The 18517-nt window shown below is 47.1% G+C and overlaps 1 long non-coding RNA gene across 2 annotated transcripts in view; it reads left to right on the top strand.

Annotated features, from left to right (window-relative positions):
• Positions 1–9038, top strand: part of LOC134928015 (uncharacterized) — a 133289-nt gene extending 124251 nt beyond the window's left edge. For both annotated transcript variants that reach the window (XR_010177807.1, XR_010177806.1), the window contains exons 3-4: positions 4302–4378; positions 6814–9038. This is a non-coding gene — a long non-coding RNA (uncharacterized LOC134928015). The remainder of the gene's footprint in view (positions 1–4301; positions 4379–6813) is intronic.
• The last annotated feature ends 9479 nt before the right edge of the window (positions 9039–18517 follow it).

Genomic DNA, 18517 nt, shown 5'->3' with positions numbered 1-18517 from the left:
GTCTCTCCTGTGGTGATTACAGAGTGCTCATCTTCTAGAGGGCCGCAGATTCGGCATTCAGGATTTGATGCCGGTGACCACGGAGGCCAGCCTGAGAGGCTGGGGAACAGTCACACAGGGAAAAAATTTCCAGGGAAGTGTGATTAAGTCTGGAGAATTCTCTCCGCATAAATAAGCTTAGAGCAAATTTATAATGCTCTAAACTTAGCTAGACCTCTGCTTCAAGGTCAGCCGGTATTGATCCAGTGGGATAACATCACGGCAGTCGCCCACGTAAACAGAAGGGCGGCACAAGAAGCAGGAGGGCAGTGAAAACTGCAAGGATTTTTCGCTAGGCGGAAAATCATGTGATAGCACTGTCAGCAGTGTTCTTTCCGGGAGTGGACGACTGGGAAGCAGACTTCCTCAGCAGGCATGACCTCCACCCGGGAGAGTGGAAACTTCATAGGGAAGTTTTTCAACATGATTGTGGACCGTTGGCAAAGACCAAAGGTGGACATGATGGCGTCCCGCCCGAACAAAAACGGGACAGGTATTCCGCCAGGTCATGAGACCTTCAGGCGATAGCTGTGGATGTTCTGGTAACACCGTGGGTGTACCAGTCTGTGTATGTGTTCCCTCCTCTGTTTCTCATAACCAGGGTATTGAGAATTATAAGACATAGAGGAGTATGAACTATACTAGTGGCTCCGGATTGGCCAAGAGGGACTTGGTACCCGGAACTTCAAGAAATGCTCACAGAGGACTAAGGGCCTGGGGAGCTAAGAAGGGACTTGATTCAGCAAGTACCATGTCTATTCCAAGACTTACCGCAGGCTGCGTTTGACGGCATGGCGGTTGAATGCCGGATCCTGAGGGGAAAAGGCATTCCATAAGAGGTCATACCTACCCTGGTCAAAGCCAGGAAGGAGGTGACCGCACAACGTCATCACCACATGTGGTGAAAATATGTTGCGTGGGTGAGGCCAGGAAGGCTCCACGACGGAAATTCAACTAGGTCGATTTCTACACTTCCTGAAAACAGGAGTGTTTTGGACCTCAAATTGGGGTTCATTAACATTTAAATTTCGGCCCTGTAGATTTTCTTCCAGAAAGAATTGACTTCAGTTCCTGAAGTCCAGATTGTAAAGGATGTATTGCATATACAGCTTTTTTGTGCCCCTAGGGGCACCGTGAGATCTCAACATAGTGTTGGGATTTCTTAAAATCATATTGGTTTGAACCGCTCAAATCTGTGGATTTGAAATATCTCACATGGAAAGTGACCATGCTGTTGACAAATATCTCACATGGGAAGTGACCATGTTGTTAGCCCTGGCCTCGGCCAGGCGATTGTCAGAATGGGCGGCTTTGTCTTACAAAAGCCCATATTAAAAATTTTCCATTTGAACAGGACAGAACTGGGACTCGTCTCCAGTTTCTTCATGAAGGGGTGTCAGCGTTTTCACCTGAAACAACCTCTTGGGGTGCCTGCGGCTACTAGGGACTTGGAGGACTCCAAGTTACTAGACGTGGTCAGGGCCCTAAAAATATATATATATATATATATATATAGTTAGGACGGCTGGAGTCAGAAAGTCTGACTTGCTGTTTATACTGTATACACCCAACAAGCTGGGTGCTCATGCTTCTAAGCAGTCTATTGCACGCTGGATTTGTAGTACAATTCAGCTTGCACATTCTGTGGCAGGCCTGCCACAGACGAAATATGTAGATGCCCATTCCACAAGGAAGGTGGGCTCATCCTGGGCGGCTGCCCGAGGAGTCTCGGCATTACAACTTTGCCGAGCAGCTACGTGGTCAGGGGAGAACACGTTTGTAAAATTTTACAAATTTTGATACTCTGGCTAAGGAGGACCTGGAGTTCTCTCATTCGGTGCTGCAGAGTCATCCGCACTCTCCCGCCCGTTTGGGAGCTTTGGTATAATCCCCATGGTCCTGACGGAGTCCCCAGCATCCACTAGGACGTTAGAGAAAATAAGAATTTACTTACCGATAATTCTATTTCTCGTAGTCCGTAGTGGATGCTGGGCGCCCATCCCAAGTGCGGATTGTCTGCAATGCTTGTACATAGTTATTGTTACAAAAATCGGGTTATTACTATTGTTGTGAGCCATCTTTTCGGAGGCTACTTCGTTTTGTTATCATACTGTTAACTGGGTTCAGATCACAAGTTGTACGGTGTGATTGGTGTGGCTGGTATGAGTCTTACCCGGGATTCAAGATCCTTCCTTATTGTGTACGCTCGTCCGGGCACAGTACCTAACTGAGGCTTGGAGGAGGGTCATAGGGGGAGGAGCCAGTACACACCATGTGACCTAAAAAGCTTTTTAGATGTGCCCTGTCTCCTGCGGAGCCCGCTATTCCCCATGGTCCTGACGGAGTCCCCAGCATCCACTACGGACTACGAGAAATAGAATTATCGGTAAGTAAATTCTTATTATCACTCGTTAGGTATGTTAAATGGTGCTCCAACCAATTAACTGTCAAATGTTTGAAAAATGACAGGAGCTGATTGGCTGAAGTACAATTTAACAAACATAACGAGTGATAACAAGAATATCACTCTTTGTTAAATCTGCCCCATAATTCGATTCCCATCACTAAGGCAGTATTCTTTCCATGATCAATTTTGCTTTTTTTACATGCCGCCCAGCGCTATCCTGCTTCCCTCCCCTCAGAGATTTCCCCCTGGAAATAAGGAGACAGGTGCGGTTTGGATAGAGGGAACATTATAGAGAGGGTAGACAGAGAGGGCAGTCATGCGCAGTGTCTCAGCATGCATTGGACACAATTATCCTTGTCCAAAGTAATACAGTGCCTCCACCAGGCTACTACTTAATGCCACCCCGCTGGCAAAATGTCCTGGGGAGAACACTGGCTGTATATACTGCACTAGGGTTCAGTCCAATTGTGTGCGAGTTTCTCATGCAGAAGTTGCACTTTCCGACAGCCCATACGCTCAAAAAGGTTCTCACTGCCCCATAGGGGCTGCAGGGTTTAAACCCTGCTGTTAGTATGAAGTTACTAAATAGCAGTTAGAGATTTTATAACATGTATTTAGCCAGTGGTGGTATCTAAATGATTATTAACTAAGGTGTCCAATCCCCGGATCGGTATCTCAGGATTTTGGCCTGCAATCAGTGCGATTTGAATCACTAGATTGGAGCTTCCAATCACGAGATTTCAGAATCAGTGTTCACGGTATTTTATTTCTTTTTGTTTACGCTGGGCAGCAGTGCTTAAAGTGGTCCTGGAGAGGTGGTGGAACTCACCCCAGCGCCCCACTCCTACAGGGATTGTGCGCGCCGGTGTGGTCACCCAGTAGAGATGCCCAAGTTATGCAGAAAGTTATGCAGAAAGGGGCCTGGTCACCCTGTAGAGCTGCCCCCAGTACAGATGCCCCCTGTAGTTATGTCCCCAGTAGAGCTGCCCCCCAGTACAGATACCCCCTGTAGAGATGCCCCACTGCCAGTACAGATGCCCCCTGTAGAGCTGCCCCCAGCACAGATGCCCCAGGTAGTGATGCCCCAGTACAGATGCTCCCTGTAGAGATGCCGCCAGTACAGATGCCCCCTGTAGAGATACTCCCAGTATAGATGGCCCAGGTAGAGATGCCCAAGGTAGAGATGCCCCCTGTAGAGCTGCCCTCAGTACAGATGCCCCCTGTGGAGCTGACCCCCGTACAGATGCTCCCTAGTAGCGCCGCTTCACACACACACAAAAAAACAACAATCACGCAATACTTACCAGCCCCACTCCTGCTTCCAGAACGCTGACCTCCGCCTGGCCGCCCGCTCCTCGGATCTATGGGAGAGACATCGTTAGGCACAGACATGGTACAGAAAAATCCTTTGTGCAGTCTGCTTATGTCAGTATGGTGCTACAGTTTGACTGCTCGTTAGATACAACAAAGTAGTTTCCGACTGGCTATTAACCCAAATGTTGCTGGGTCTCCAGCCTTATGTGCAGTGTCTTATTCCTGCTTGTAAGCTTCCGCAGGGCTGTGTCGAATTGACTATTAACCGATATGTAGCAAGGTTCTAACCTAATTATTTAAAAAAAAAAAAATTCTGTGAATTGTTTCATATAGGGTCTTATTTTGACATATTTATACTCGGAATGGTGTCTGTTGTATATACCAGTAATATGCAATGGGAGGGGGGAGGAGCTACATGATGAATGTCTACAATAGTCTACAATCATTTTATTATTCGGATAAGAAGAATCATAAGTAAAAGTTATGGCCCAGGGTGTGTAGAGGCTTCAAGTGGTAATTTCATCTTGCTTCTTCTTTCCAGATGTGTGTCACATAATACCCTCCTTTTTCTTCATAACCCAGAGCTGCTGAAAGGATGGAGCAACCGGGAGCTTAACGGTAACCATACTAACTGAGCGAGACACCTCTCACATCAGACCACTTTGTTTTCTCACAGCCTATGATCAGATCTGAACTGCACATGCGTATGCACCACAATGCGCAGGCGCGACGGACCGCAGCAACAGGCATCGCCGGCCAGCAACGGGATGGTGCAAAATTTCCGAACGCATGGGCAATCGCAGGAAGAGGGCATTTGTGGGTGGCAACTGACCGTTTTCTGGGAGTATTTGGAAAAACGCAGGTGTGTCCAAGCGTTTGCAAGGAGGGTTCCTGACGTCAGTTCTGGTCCTGGACAGGCTGATGTGATCGCAGCGGCTGAGTAAGTCCTGGGCTGCGCAGAGACTGCACAAAATCAGTTTGTGCAGCTCTGCTACACATGCGTTCGCACACTTGCACAGCTAAAATACACTCCCCTATTGGCGGCAACTATTTGATCGCAGGGCTGCAAAAATCGCTGCCCAGCGATCAGGTCTGAATTACCCCTCATATGTGGAGGCTCTGGTTGCATGGAAGGCTGTATCTCAGCCAGAGAGACTACCACACATTCACCCCTGCTCTGTATACAAGGCTGTATCTCAGCCAGAGAGACTACTGTAAATTCACCTCTGCTCTGTATACAATGCTGTATCTCAGCCAGAGAGACTACTGCACATTCACCCCTGCTCTGTATACAATGCTGTATCTCAGCAAGAGAGACTACTGTAAATTCACCCCAGCTCTATATACAAGGCTGTATCTCAGCCAGAGAGACCCAACCTGGACTCGGATCCCGGCTCTGATCTCAATGTTAGGGTGGGTCCGGTTCTCGGAGAACCGGACCCGCTCATCTCTAATTCTGACTAATAGAGCATTGCAAAACTTGTGTCCTGCTTTCGGTGACCTTCTTTATTGGGATTAGATAATCTAATCCCTATAAAGAAGGTCACTGAAAGCAGTACACAAGTTCTTGCAAGGCTCTATTAGTCAGACTACAGCTGAAGTGAACCTGGGATCACACTATAAACCAGAAATGATGCGGCCATCTAGAATTTTTTTCCAAAAGAGCTTATACTTAGGGGGACATTTACTAAGCAGTGATAAGAGTGGAGAAGTGAGCAGGTGGAGAAGTGCCCATGGCAACCAATCAGCACTGAAGTAACATCTATCATTTGCATACTATAAAATTATACAGAGCTGCTGATTGGTTGATGGGGCAACTTCTCCACTGGCTCACTTCTCCACTCTTATCACTGCTTAGTAAATGTCCCCCTTAGCTCTTAAAACTATTTCAAACCTTATGTATTGTACTTCTGAAATAGTCTGTTAATAAATTTACCTCCATATTAAGGCCCTCATTCCGAGTTGTTCGCTCGCTAGCTGCTTTTAGCAGCATTGCAAACGCTAGGCCGCCGCCCTCTGGGAGTGTATCTTAGTTTAGCAGATTAGCGAATGAAAGATTAGCAGTACTGCTAATAAATAAATCCCTGCAGTTTCTGAGTAGCTCCAGACTTACTCCTGGACTGCGATCACCTCAGCCCGTTTAGTTCCTGGTTTGATGTCACAAACACGCCCTGCGTTCAGTCAGCCACTCCCCCATTTCTCCAGCCACTCCTGCGTTTTTAGATTCAAGGAAAGGGGAAAGGGTGTAGAGCCTCTGCACTGGACTTATATCAGGTTATTAACACTTTATGATGAACTAACAAAATACCCCAAAATCTTCATGTGCCAGAAATTATTACTGTCATCTTGAGTAATTCTCATGCCTTTAAGGCACATGAAGGTTAGGGTTAGGCACATGAAGATTTCCTAACGGCCACAATATGGTGAATGCACTGAGGCTTAAATTTGGGGATTTACTCTCAGAGGTAATACCATATTATAAAATCAGAGGTGGGTAGGTTATTAGGATAGAGCACGACTAGATTGTTACTTTACACATCATATACACACACTCTTAATTTTTTTCACTCGTCACTCCTGTGTTCTCACTTTGACTGTATTATAGGACTTCACTTCACTACACATTTTTGTATTTTTTCATGTATATGATTTCATAATATATGACGTAGGATACGTCATTTATCTTATCACAAGTACACAAATTGGTCACTCACATACTTACCATATATCACGGTTTTATATATACTCATCAATTATTTAATATTTCTTTAACACTTGCACTCGTAGATATGAATACTTACCCCAATTAATATTTCCCAAACTCAATGAAGATAAAGTATAGATCATCAGGAATTTATTTCAACATGTGCAGAATTCTACATAATTGATAACAATAATTGTTGCCTATTGCATCAATACAAAATCGTATTGTCCCGGACTTCTTCCAAAACAGAGTGTTGATGTCTCTAACATTTATTGTTTAATAATGTCATTAACACAGACACAAATATTTGAACCGTAGCGCTCTCCTATATACTTTTTTCTTTCACCAGCCATATGAATTATTATCATTCAGTGTTGGGGCCCCGGATATCTTCTGTAACCAACCATCTACACTGGATTACCTATAATACAGGAGGCGCTGTTTATCCGATCAGCCACGGAATAATAAAGACGCGATAGCACGTCTCTGAATGGAAGATCACATGACTGCTAAACCATGCCGTGATTGGCCTTTCCAGCCGTTATAGTATCTCAGAGCAGGGCAATCGGGTTTGCCCTGACGAAGCTAAAGTGAAACGTGCACGTGGGCGTTTCAGAGCGGCGTTAGCACGCCAGCTCACCTGCTTATGTGTCCGCATTAAGAAATGATTGTATGTGCAATGCTTAGCCTATTCATGTAGTCCTAAATACTATGTACAATTCATGGAACGTGTTTGTAGTCAGGGAAGGGGATAGGACCGGTGCTTATCATGATGAATAGAATTTAATAATCAAAATTTGCTTAGCAGCGGGACCCAATGCTTACTATGAGGTAGAATTAGAATCTCAATATATCAGTACAAGCACACCTGATTGAACCAAACTAGTCCAGCATGCAGATGTAGCTCAGTGTTGGTATGGGAAAACCAGTGCAATAGACACACACAGTGATAGCTCACATATGAATATATGCTGGTAATTTAAATCAGCACAATATATTGGTAGTCAGGGAAGGAGACAGGACCGGTGTTTATCATAATAAATAGAATTTAATAATCAAAATGTGTTTAACAGCGGGACCTGATGCTTAATATGAGGTAGAATTAGAATCTCAATATACCAGTATAAGCACGCCTGACTAAACCAAACCAGTCCAGCATACAGTTGTAGCTCAGTGTTGGTATGGGAAAATCAGTGCAATAGATACACACAGTGATAGCTCATATACGAATATATGCTGGTAATTTAAATCAGCTAAATATATCGATATAGCCCAATGTAGGTTAGGGTATTTCTGTGCAACAAACACACATAGTAACACAGTTTATTTCCAGTAAAAAGCTCATGTGGTGGGACTGCATCTTATTAAAGGGTATACAAATATTTCCAGCAGGACAGTATATGCCAGAAACGGATACACAGTTCAACTATAATAAATGAATTGTAAACCTGCAGCTCCAGATGTAACTGTTGCAATGTTTAGAACAACACCGTAAGAGTTATGGATTGTTGCAATTTTCAAGACAGCAACAGATTAGTTACATGAGAGAGACACAAATGAGGAGCCAGCACAGTACTCAGGCTGTGGATACTTTGTGTAATAAATGCACACTGCAGACAGCTTATATTTACTCTATATAAATCCATGTGATATAGCTATATCTCTGATGCGCAAATGTCCTCTGCAGGTTATTCTGCACAGCAAATGAATATAGGAGTTTACATATGATTGTTTAACGGAGGCTCATGTGGGGCAGGTGTATTTTAATAACAGCTAATACCAATGTCTCCCGCATGTTATATTATGCAAGAGAGGGGCATAACAGTTCATCCCTGTTTAAGGGTATAGAAACCCCCTGTACCAGTTATAACTGTCGTAGCATTCCAGCCACATGATGGATAAATGAGCTTATACATACACTGCGGACAGCTCACATTCATTCAATAATTTATGTGGTGGTGTTGTATCTCTGACATGTACATACCTCTGTAAGATACTCTGTATAACTAATAAATACAGCAGCATATATGTGACTGGTCAACAGAGGACCTATGAGCAATCTGCAGTCTCAGTGCTAATAATTATTTTTGGGACTGTGTTATAATTCTCACAGATTTGGGGTGGGGGAAAAAAACCCTGAGAGAGAAACAGTGGAGCCATAATTGAGTTACAACTGTTAAATCACATGCTCTAACATTTGTCCACTGTCACTGTGTGTAGGACAGATGCATTTCGGTTCCATGTACATGTGCATAGGTATGGATATGGAATAAAGATTTAGCCGCAAATTCTTAATCATCATTGGATATATCATTATACCCTTTCATAATTTGAATTGATAAAGGCATCCTAACCAACAAGGGTTTAATTAGAATAATCAACAAGTTGCGGTTATTTCTAAGTTATTATTGCACACACTTAGGAACTATAAAGTCATATAAATACAATAAAGACACATAGGAGGATCTGTTGTCATTATATTTTATTATATGTAATGTTTGTGATTGTTGTCTCATGATTTTTCACGCTCTCAGGCATTTTAATCATATGAAATTAAAAGTTATATTTTAAATATATTTACCTTTTTCTTGAAAGTGCGCCAACAAAGAGACAATCCTTTTCTTTCCAGTACTTCACTCCTGCGTTTTTACCTGGCACGCCTGCGTTTTATAGCACACTCCCTGAAAACGGCCAGTTTCCGCCCCGAAACACCCACTTCCTGTCAATCACACTACGATCACTCAAGCGAGGAAAAAACATCGCTCGAGCTTGTGTAAATCTACAAAGTTTTGTGTGAAAGTACTTAGCGCATGCGCGCTGCGTACCATGCGCATGCGCATTTTTGCAGTTTTTTTCACTTAATCGCTGCACTGCGAAAATCGGCAGCGAGCGAACAACTCGGAATGACCATCCAAGTTAATTGTGTTTAGCTGGCGTTGGGCCAGCTGCCAGCTCCGGCTCCTTCACATTCTCCGGAGCGTCCGACTGGCTCCTCACAATACATGGGAGACAGCAGGCAGGCAGGCATGTACACGGCATGACGTAATTGTGTCACACCGCAGCCGTACGAACATCATGTTTATATGGCCTAAAAGTCAGACTAGGAAGCGTGTGTGTAGTGGGGGTGGAGCCGCGGTCCGATGAATCACCGGTGGCGGGCGGCGTCAATGAATGATTTATGCCCCGGGCGGCGGGCAGTAACCAGCGCAAATTGCGGATGTCTGCGGCAGCCGCAGCAGTGATGATTTCCCGGGCGGGCGCCTGCATTAGGGTGTGCCTGTGCACACCAGGCACACCCTGTGCGCACGCCTATGTATACAAAGCTGTATCTCAGCCAGAGAGACTACCACAAATTCACCCCTGCTCTATATACAAGGCTGTATCTCAGCCAGAGAGACTACCGCAAATTCACCTCTCCTCTGTGGGGGTCATTTCAAGTTGATCGCACCAAGCAACTTTTTGCTGCTGGTGCGATCAACTAATCTCCGCCTATGCAGCCCTGCTATGGTAAAATAGTTTCACTCAAAAGAAGATCAGCCCTGGACATACTTACCCTGTGCGACAGATCCAGCGATGATGGGCCCGGCTTTGACGTCACACCTCCGCCCTACGTTCGCCTGGACACGTCTGCGTTTTACTTACCACTCCCCGAAAACGTCAGCAAACGGTAAGATGATGCCCCGGAACGCCCTCTTGCTGTCCATCTTCTTACGGTCGCCGCTGCGGCCGCTTTCTTCTCTGACAGTGCCGGGCAACGCCGCGCGTGTGCATTCCAGACCCGTTCGCACCACAGCAAAGAACCGCTGCGTGCAAACGGGTCGGAATGACCCCCTATACATAAGGCTGTATCTCGGCCAGAGAGACTACCGCAAATTCACCCCTGCTCTATATACAAAGCTGTATCACAGCCAGAGAGATTACTGCAAATTCAGCTCTGCTCTATGGGGGTCATTCCGACCCGTTCGCACGCAGCGGTTCTTTGCTGCAGTGCGAATGGGTCAGAAATGCACATATGCGGCGGACTCGTTGCGCACGCGTGTCGTTGCCTGACGATCGTCGCTGGGCAACGACGACGCCAGCGACAAATGTGATCGCAGCGGTGATCGCAAGAAGATGGACAGGCGGGAGGCATTCCGGTGTGGATACTCACCGTTTTCCAGGCGTGGTGAGTCCAACGCAGGCGTGTCCAGGCGTTTGGAGGGCGGATGTCTGACGTCAGGACCGGGACCTTCGTCGCCGGATCCGTCGCACAGGGTAAGTTACTCTTACCCTGGTCTTGTTTTGCAGGAAACTTTTTAAGCATAGCAGGGCTGCAAAAGCGTTCGCAGCCCTGCTATGCTAAAATACACTCCCCCATAGGCAGAGATTAGTTGATATCACCAGCAGCAAAATGTTGCTTGGTGCGATCAACTCGGAATGAGGGCCTATATACAAGGCTGTATCTCAGCCAGAGAGACTACCACAAATTCACCCCTACTCTATATACAATACTGTATCACAGCCAGAGAGACTACCGCAAATTCACCCCAGCTCTATATACAAGGCTGTATCTCGGACAGAAAGACTACCGAAAATTCACCTCTGCTCTATATACAAGGCTGTATCTCGGCCAGAGAGACTACCGCAAATTCACCTCAGCTCTATATAAAATGCTGTATCACAGCCATTGATACTACCGCAAATTCACTCCAGCTCTATATACAAGGCTGTATCTCGGCCAGAGAGACTACCGCAAATTCACCCCAGCTCTATATACAAGGCTGTATCTCGGCCAGAGAGACTACCGCAAATTCACCTCTGCCCTATATACAAGGCTGTATCTCGGCCAGAGAGACTACCGCAAATTTACCTCTGCATTATATACAAGGCTGTATCTCAGCCAGAGAGACTACCACAAATTCGCCTCTGCTCTATGGCCCTCATTCCGAGTTGATCGCTCGCTAGCTACTTTTAGCAGCCGATGCAAATGCATAGTCGCCACCCACGGGGAGTGTATTTTCGCTTTGCAGGAGTGCGAACGCCTGTGCAGCAGAGCAGCTGCAAACACATTTTGTGCAGAACAAGACCAGCCCTGTAGTTACTTTTTCTGTGCGATGATTGCTGCGACGAATGACGCGGTAATGACGTTAGATACCCGCCCAGCAAACGCCCGGCCACGCCTGCGTTTTTCCAAACACTCCCAGAAAACGGTCAGTTGCCACCCACAAACGCCCACTTCCTGTCAATCTCCTTGCGATTGGCTGTGCGACTGCAAGCGTCGCTAGAACCTGTGCAAAACCAAGATGCTCTTTGTACCCGTACGCCGTGCGTGTGCATTGCGGTGCATACGCATGCGCAGTTTTGCCGTTTTTTTTAACTGATCGCTATGCAGCGAACAACGGCAGCTAACGATCAACCCGGAATGAGGGCCTATATACAAGGCTGTATCTCAGCGAGGGACTACCGCAAATTCACCCCTGCTCTATATACAATGCTGTATCTCAGCGAGACCACCACAAATTCGCCTCTGCTCTATATACAAGGCTGCATCTCAGCCAGAGAGACTACCGCAAAATCATCTCTGCTCTATATACAAGGCTGTATCTCAGCGATAGACTAATGCAAATTCACCCCTGCTCTATATACAATGCTGTATCACAGCCAGAGAGACTACCGCAAATTCACCTCTGCTCTATACAAGGCTGTAACTCAGCCAGAGGGGTGGTCTTCAGTATGCCGAATGTCGGGATCCCGGCGCACAGTATACCGGCGCCGGAATCCCGACACCCGGCATACCGACAGCTATTCTCCCTCGTGGGGTTCCACGTCCCCCCTGGAGGGAGAATAACGCGCCACCGTGCCCGCAGCGCGGCGAGCCCGCAAGTGGCTCCTTTGCGCTCGCCACCCTGTCGGTATGCTGGCGGTCGGCCTCCCGGCGCCGGTATGCTGGTCGCCGGGAGCCCGAGCGCCGGCATACCGTACAACACCTCAGCCAGAGAGACTACCGCAAATTCAACCCTGCTCTATATACAATGCTGTATCACAGAGAGACACCACAAATTCACCCCTGCTCTATATACAAGGCTGTATCTCAGCCAGAGAGACTACCGCAAATTCACCCCTGCCCTATATACAAGGCTGTATCTCAACCAGAGAGATTACCGCAAATTCACCCCTCCTCTATATACAAGACTGTATCTCAGTTAGAGAGATTACCACAAATTCGCCTCTGCTCTATGGGGGTCATTCCGAGTTGTTCCCTCGTTGCCGATTTTTGCAACGGAGCGATTAAGGCAAAAATGCGCATGTGCATGGTACGCAGTATTTTAGCACAAAACTTAGTAGATTTACTCACGTCCGAACAAAGAATTTTCATCGTTGAAGTGATCGGAGTGTGATTGACAGGAAGTGGGCGTTTCTGGGCGGAAACTGACCGTTTTCTGGGAGTATGCGGAAAAACGTAGGCGTGCCAGGGTAAAACGCGGGAGTGTCTGGAGAAACGGGGGAGTGGCTGGCCGAACGCAGGACGTGTTTGTGATGTCAAACCAGGAACGAAATGGGCTGAGCTGATCGCAGTGTAGGAGTAAGTCTCGAGCTACTCAGAAACTGCTAAGAATTATTTATTCGCAATTCTGCTAATCTTTCGTTCGCAATTCTGCTAAGCTAAAATACACTCCCAGGGGGCGGCAGCCTAGCGTGTGCAATGCTGCTAAAAGCAGCTAGCGAGCGAACAACTCGGAATGAGAGCCTATATACAAGGCTGTATCTTAGCCAGAGAGACTACAGCAAATTCACCCCTACTCTATATACAAGGCTGTATCTCAGCCAGAGAGATTACCACAGATTCACCTCTGCTATACATACACAAGACTGTATCCATATAAGGAAAAGCATTCCATTTAGTGTAAGATAAGAGTAGCGACTATACAGCAAGTCGGGATTTACTGTATCTGTTTTCTGCACAGGCAATACACAATTGTAAACTCGTAAGATAGTTCTTTCTCTATCGTCCTAGTGGATGCTGGGGTTCCTGAAAGGACCATGGGGAATAGCGGCTCCGCAGGAGACAGGGCACAAAAAGTAAAGCTTTAGGATCAGGTGGTGTGCACTGGCTCCTCCCCCTATGACCCTCCTCCAAGCCTCAGTTAGATTTTTGTGCCCGGCCGAGAAGGGTGCAATCTAGGTGGCTCTCCTAAAGAGCTGCTTAGAAAAGTTTAGCTTAGGTTTTTTATTTTACAGTGAGTCCTGCTGGCAACAGGATCACTGCAACGAGGGACTTAGGGGAGAAGAAGTGAACTCACCTGCGTGCAGGATGGATTGGCTTCTTTGGCTACTGGACATTAGCTCCAGAGGGACGATCACAGGTACAGCCTGGATGGTCACCGGAGCCTCGCCGCCGGCCCCCTTGCAGATGCTGAAACAAGAAGAAGGTCCAGAATCGGCGGCATGAAGACTCCTCAGTCTTCTTAAGGTAGCGCACAGCACTGCAGCTGTGCGCCATTGCTCTCAGCACACTTCACACGGCAGTCACTGAGGGTGCAGGGCGCTGGAAGGGGGGCGCCCTGGGAGGCAATGAAAACCTATTTTTGGCTAAAAATACCTCACATATAGCCTCCGGGGGCTATATGGAGATATTTAACCCCTGCCAGAATCCGTTAAGAGCGGGAGACGAGGCCGCCGAAAAAGGGGCGGGGCCTATCTCCTCAGCACACAGCGCCATTTTCCCTCACAGAAAGGCTGGAGGGAAGGCTCCCAGGCTCTCCCCTGCACTGCACTACAGAAACAGGGTTAAAACAGAGAGGGGGGGCACTAATTTGGCGTTAGAAATATATAAAAAAGATGCTATAAGGGAAAACACTTATATAAGGTTGTCCCTATAAAATTATAGCGTTTTTGGTGTGTGCTGGCAAACTCTCCCTCTGTCTCTCCAAAGGGCTAGTAGGTCCTGTCCTCTATCAGAGCATTCCCTGTGTGTGTGCTGTGTGTCGGTACGTGTGTGTCGACATGTATGAGGACGATGTTGGTGAGGAGGCGGAGCAATTGCCTGTAATGGTGATGTCACTCTCTAGGGAGTCGACACCGGAATGGATGGCTTATTTAGGGAATTACGTGATAATGTCAACACGCGGCAAGGTCGGTTGACGACATGAGACGGCCGAAAAACAATTAGTACCGGTCCAGACGTCTCAAAAACACCGTCAGGGGTTTTAAAACGCCCGTTTACTTTAGTCGGTCGACACAGACACAGACAGGGACACTGAATCCAGTGTCGACGGTGAATAAACAAACGTATTCCTTATTAGGGCCACACGTTAAGGGCAATGAAGGAGGTGTTACATATTTCTGATACTACAAGTACCACAAAAGAGGGTATTATGTGGGATGTGAAAAAACTACCGTAGTTTTTCCTGAATCAGATAAATTAAATGAAGTGTGTGATGATGCGTGGGTTCCCCCCGATAGAAAATATGGGCGGTATACCCTTTCCCGCCAGAAGTTAGGGCGCGTTGGGAAACACCCCTTAGGGTGGATAAGGCGCTCACACGCTTATCAGAACAAGTGGCGGTACCGTCTATAGATAGGGCCGTCCTCAAGGAGCCAGCTGACAGGAAGCTGGAAAATATCATAAAAAGTATATACACACATACTGGTGTTATACTGCGACCAGCGATCGCCTCAGCCTGGATGTGCAGAGCTGGGGTGGCTTGGTCGGATTCCCTGACTAAAAATATTGATACCCTTGACAGGGACAGTATTTTATTGACTATAGAGCATTTAAAGGATGCATTTCTATATATGCGAGATGCACAGAGGGATATTTGCACTCTGGCATCAAGAGTAAGTGCGATGTCCATATCTGCCAGAAGATGTTTATGGACACGACAGTGGTCAGGTGATGCAGATTCCAAACGGCACAAAGGTGTATTGCCGTATAAAGGAAGAGGAGTTATTTGGGGTCGGTCCATCGGACCTGGTGGCCACGGCAACTGCTGGAAAATCCACCGTTTTTTACCCTAAGTCACATCTCTGCAGAAAAAGACACCGTCTTTTCAGCTTCAGTCCTTTCGTCCCTATAAGAGTCATATCTGCCCAGGGATAGAGGAAAGGGAAGAAGACTGCAGCAGGCAGCCCATTCCCAGGAACAGAAGCGTTCCACCGCTTCTGACAAGCTCTCAGCATGACGCTGAGACCGTACAGGACCCCTGGATCCTACAAGTAGTATCCCAGGGGTACAGACTGGAATGTCGAGACGTTTCCCCTGCGCAGGCTCCTGAAGTCTGCTTTACCAAGGTCTCCCTCCGACAAGGAGGCAGTATGGGAAACAATTCACGAGCTGTATTCCCAGCAGGTGATAATTAAATTACCCCTCCTACAACAAGAAAAGGGGTATTATTCCACACTATATTGTGGTACTGAAGCCAGAAGGCTAGGTGAGACCTATTCTAAATCTAAAAAAATTTGAACACTTACAAAGGTTCAAATCAAGATGGAGTCACTCAGAGCAGTGATAACGAACCGGGAAGAAGGGGACTATATGGTGTCCCGAGACATCAGGGATGCTTACCTCCATGTCCCAAATTTGCCCTTATCACTAAGGGTACCTCAGGTTCGTGGTACAGAACTGTCACTATCAGTTTCAGACGCTGCCGTTTGGATTGTCCACGGCACCCCGGGTCTTTACCAAGCTAATGGCCGAAATGATGGTTCTTCTTCGAAGAAAAGGCGTCTTAATTATCCCTTACTTGGACGATCTCCTGATAAGGGCAAAGTCCAGGGAACAGTTGGAGGTCGGAGTAGCACTATCTCGGATACTGTTACAACAGCAGGGGTGGATTCTAAATATTCCAAAATCGCAGCTGATCCCGACAACAAGTCTCCTGTGCTTAGGGATGATTCTGGACACAGTCCAGAAAAAGGTGTTTCTCCCGGAAGAGAAAGCCAGGGAGTTATCCGAGCTAGTCAGGAACCTCCTAAAATCAGTGCATCATTGCACAAGGGCCATGGTAAAAAAATGGTGACTTCCTTCGAAGCAATTCCAGTCGGCAGATTTCATGCAAGAACTTTTCAGTGGGATCTGCTGGACAAATGGTCCGGATCGCATCTTCAGATGCATCAGCGGATAACCCTATATCCAAGGACAAGGGTGTCTCTCCTGTGGTGGTTAGAGAGTGCTCATCTTCTAGAGGGCCGCAGATTCGGCATTCAGTTTTGGATGTTGGTGACCACGGAGGCCAGCCCGAGAGGCTGGGGAGCAGTCACACAAGGAAAAAATTTCCAGGGAGTGTGATCAAGTCTGGAGACTTTTCTCCACATAAATATAGCTAAGGGTAAATTTATAATGCTCTAAGCTTAGCAAGACCTCTGCTTCAAGGTCAGCCGGTATTGATCCAGTGGGATAAAACATCACGGCAGTCGCCCACGTAAATAGACAGGGCGGCACAAGAAGCAGGAGGGCAGTGGCAAAAACTGCAAGGACTTTTCGCTGGGCGGAAAATCATGTGATAGCACTGTCAGCAGTGTTTCATTCCGGGAATGGAAACTGGGAAGCAGACTTCCTCAGTAGGCACGACCTCCACCCGGCAGAGTGGGAACTTCATGGGGAAGTTTTCCACATGATTGTAAACCGTTGGGAATTACCAAAGGTGGACATGATGGCGTCCCGTCTGAACAAAAAACGGGACAGATATTGCGCCAGGTTAAGAGACCCTCAGGCAATAGCTGTGGACGTTCTGGTAACACCGTGGGTGTACCAGTCGGTGTATGTGTTCCATCCTCTGCTTTTCATACCTAAGGTACTGAGAATTATAAGACGTAGAGGAGTAAGAACTATACTCATGGCTCCGGATTGGCCAAGAAGGACTTGGTACCCGGAACTTCAAGAGATGCTCACAGAGGACTTATGGCCTCTGCCGCTAAGAAGGGACTTGTTTCAGCAAGTACCATGTCTGTTCCAAGACTTACCGCAGCTGCGTTTGACGGCATGGCGGTGGAACGCCGGATCCTAAGGGAAAAGGCATTCAGGAAGAGGTCATTCCTACCCTGGTCAAAGCCAGAAAGGAGGTGACCGCACAACATTATCACCACATGTGGCGAAAATATGTTGCGTGGTGTGAGGCCAGGAAGGCCCCACGAAGAAATTTCAACTCGGTCGATTCCTGCATTTCCTGCAAACAGGAGTGTCTATGGGCCTCAAATTGGGGTCCATTAAGGTTCAAATTTCGGCCCTGTCGATTTTTCTTCCAGAAAGAATTGGCTTCAGTTCCTGAAGTCCAGAAGTTTGTCAAGGGAGTATTGCATATACAACCCCCTTTTGTGCCTCCAGTGGCACTGTGGGATCTCAACGTAGTTCTGGGATTCCTCAAAACACATTGGTTTAAAACCAGTCAAATCTGTGGATTTGAAGCATCTCACATGAAAAGTGAACATGCTCTTGGACCTGGCCTGGACCAGGCGAGTGTCAAATTGGTGGTTTTTTTCTCAAAAAAGCCCATATCTGTTTGTCCATTCGGACAGGGCAGAGCTGCGGACTCGTCCCCAGTTCTCTCCCTAAGGTGGTGTCAGTGTTTCACCTGAACCAGCTTATTGTGGTGTCTTGCGCCTACTAGGCACTTGGAGGACTCCAAGTTGCTAGATGTGGTCAGGGCCCTGAAAATATAGGTTCCAGGACGGCTGGAGTCAGGAAAACTGACTTGCTGTTATCCTGTATGCACCCAACAAACTGGGTGCTCTTGCTTCTAAGCAGACTTTTGCTAGTTGGATGTGTAATACAATTCAGCTTGCACATTCTGTGGCAGGCCTGCCACAGCCAAAATATGTAAATGCCCATTCCACAAGGAAGGTGGGCTCATCTTGGGCGGCTGCCCGAGGGGTCTCGGCTTTACAACTTTGCCGAGCGGCTATTTAGTCAGGGGCAAACACGTTTGTAAAATCCTACAAATTTGATAACCTGGCTAAGGAGGACCTGGAGTTCTCTCATTCGGTGCTGCAGAGTCATCCGCACTCTCCCGCCCGTTTGGGAGCTTTGGTATAATCCCCATGGTCCTTTCAGGAACCCCAGCATCCACTAGGACGAT

Source organism: Pseudophryne corroboree, chromosome 5 (genome assembly GCF_028390025.1).
Source record: "Pseudophryne corroboree isolate aPseCor3 chromosome 5, aPseCor3.hap2, whole genome shotgun sequence".
NCBI classification, from domain to species: Eukaryota; Metazoa; Chordata; class Amphibia; order Anura; family Myobatrachidae; genus Pseudophryne; species Pseudophryne corroboree.
The sequence above is the reverse complement of the archived record's forward strand: the minus strand, read 5'-3'. Positions and strand labels throughout refer to the sequence as shown.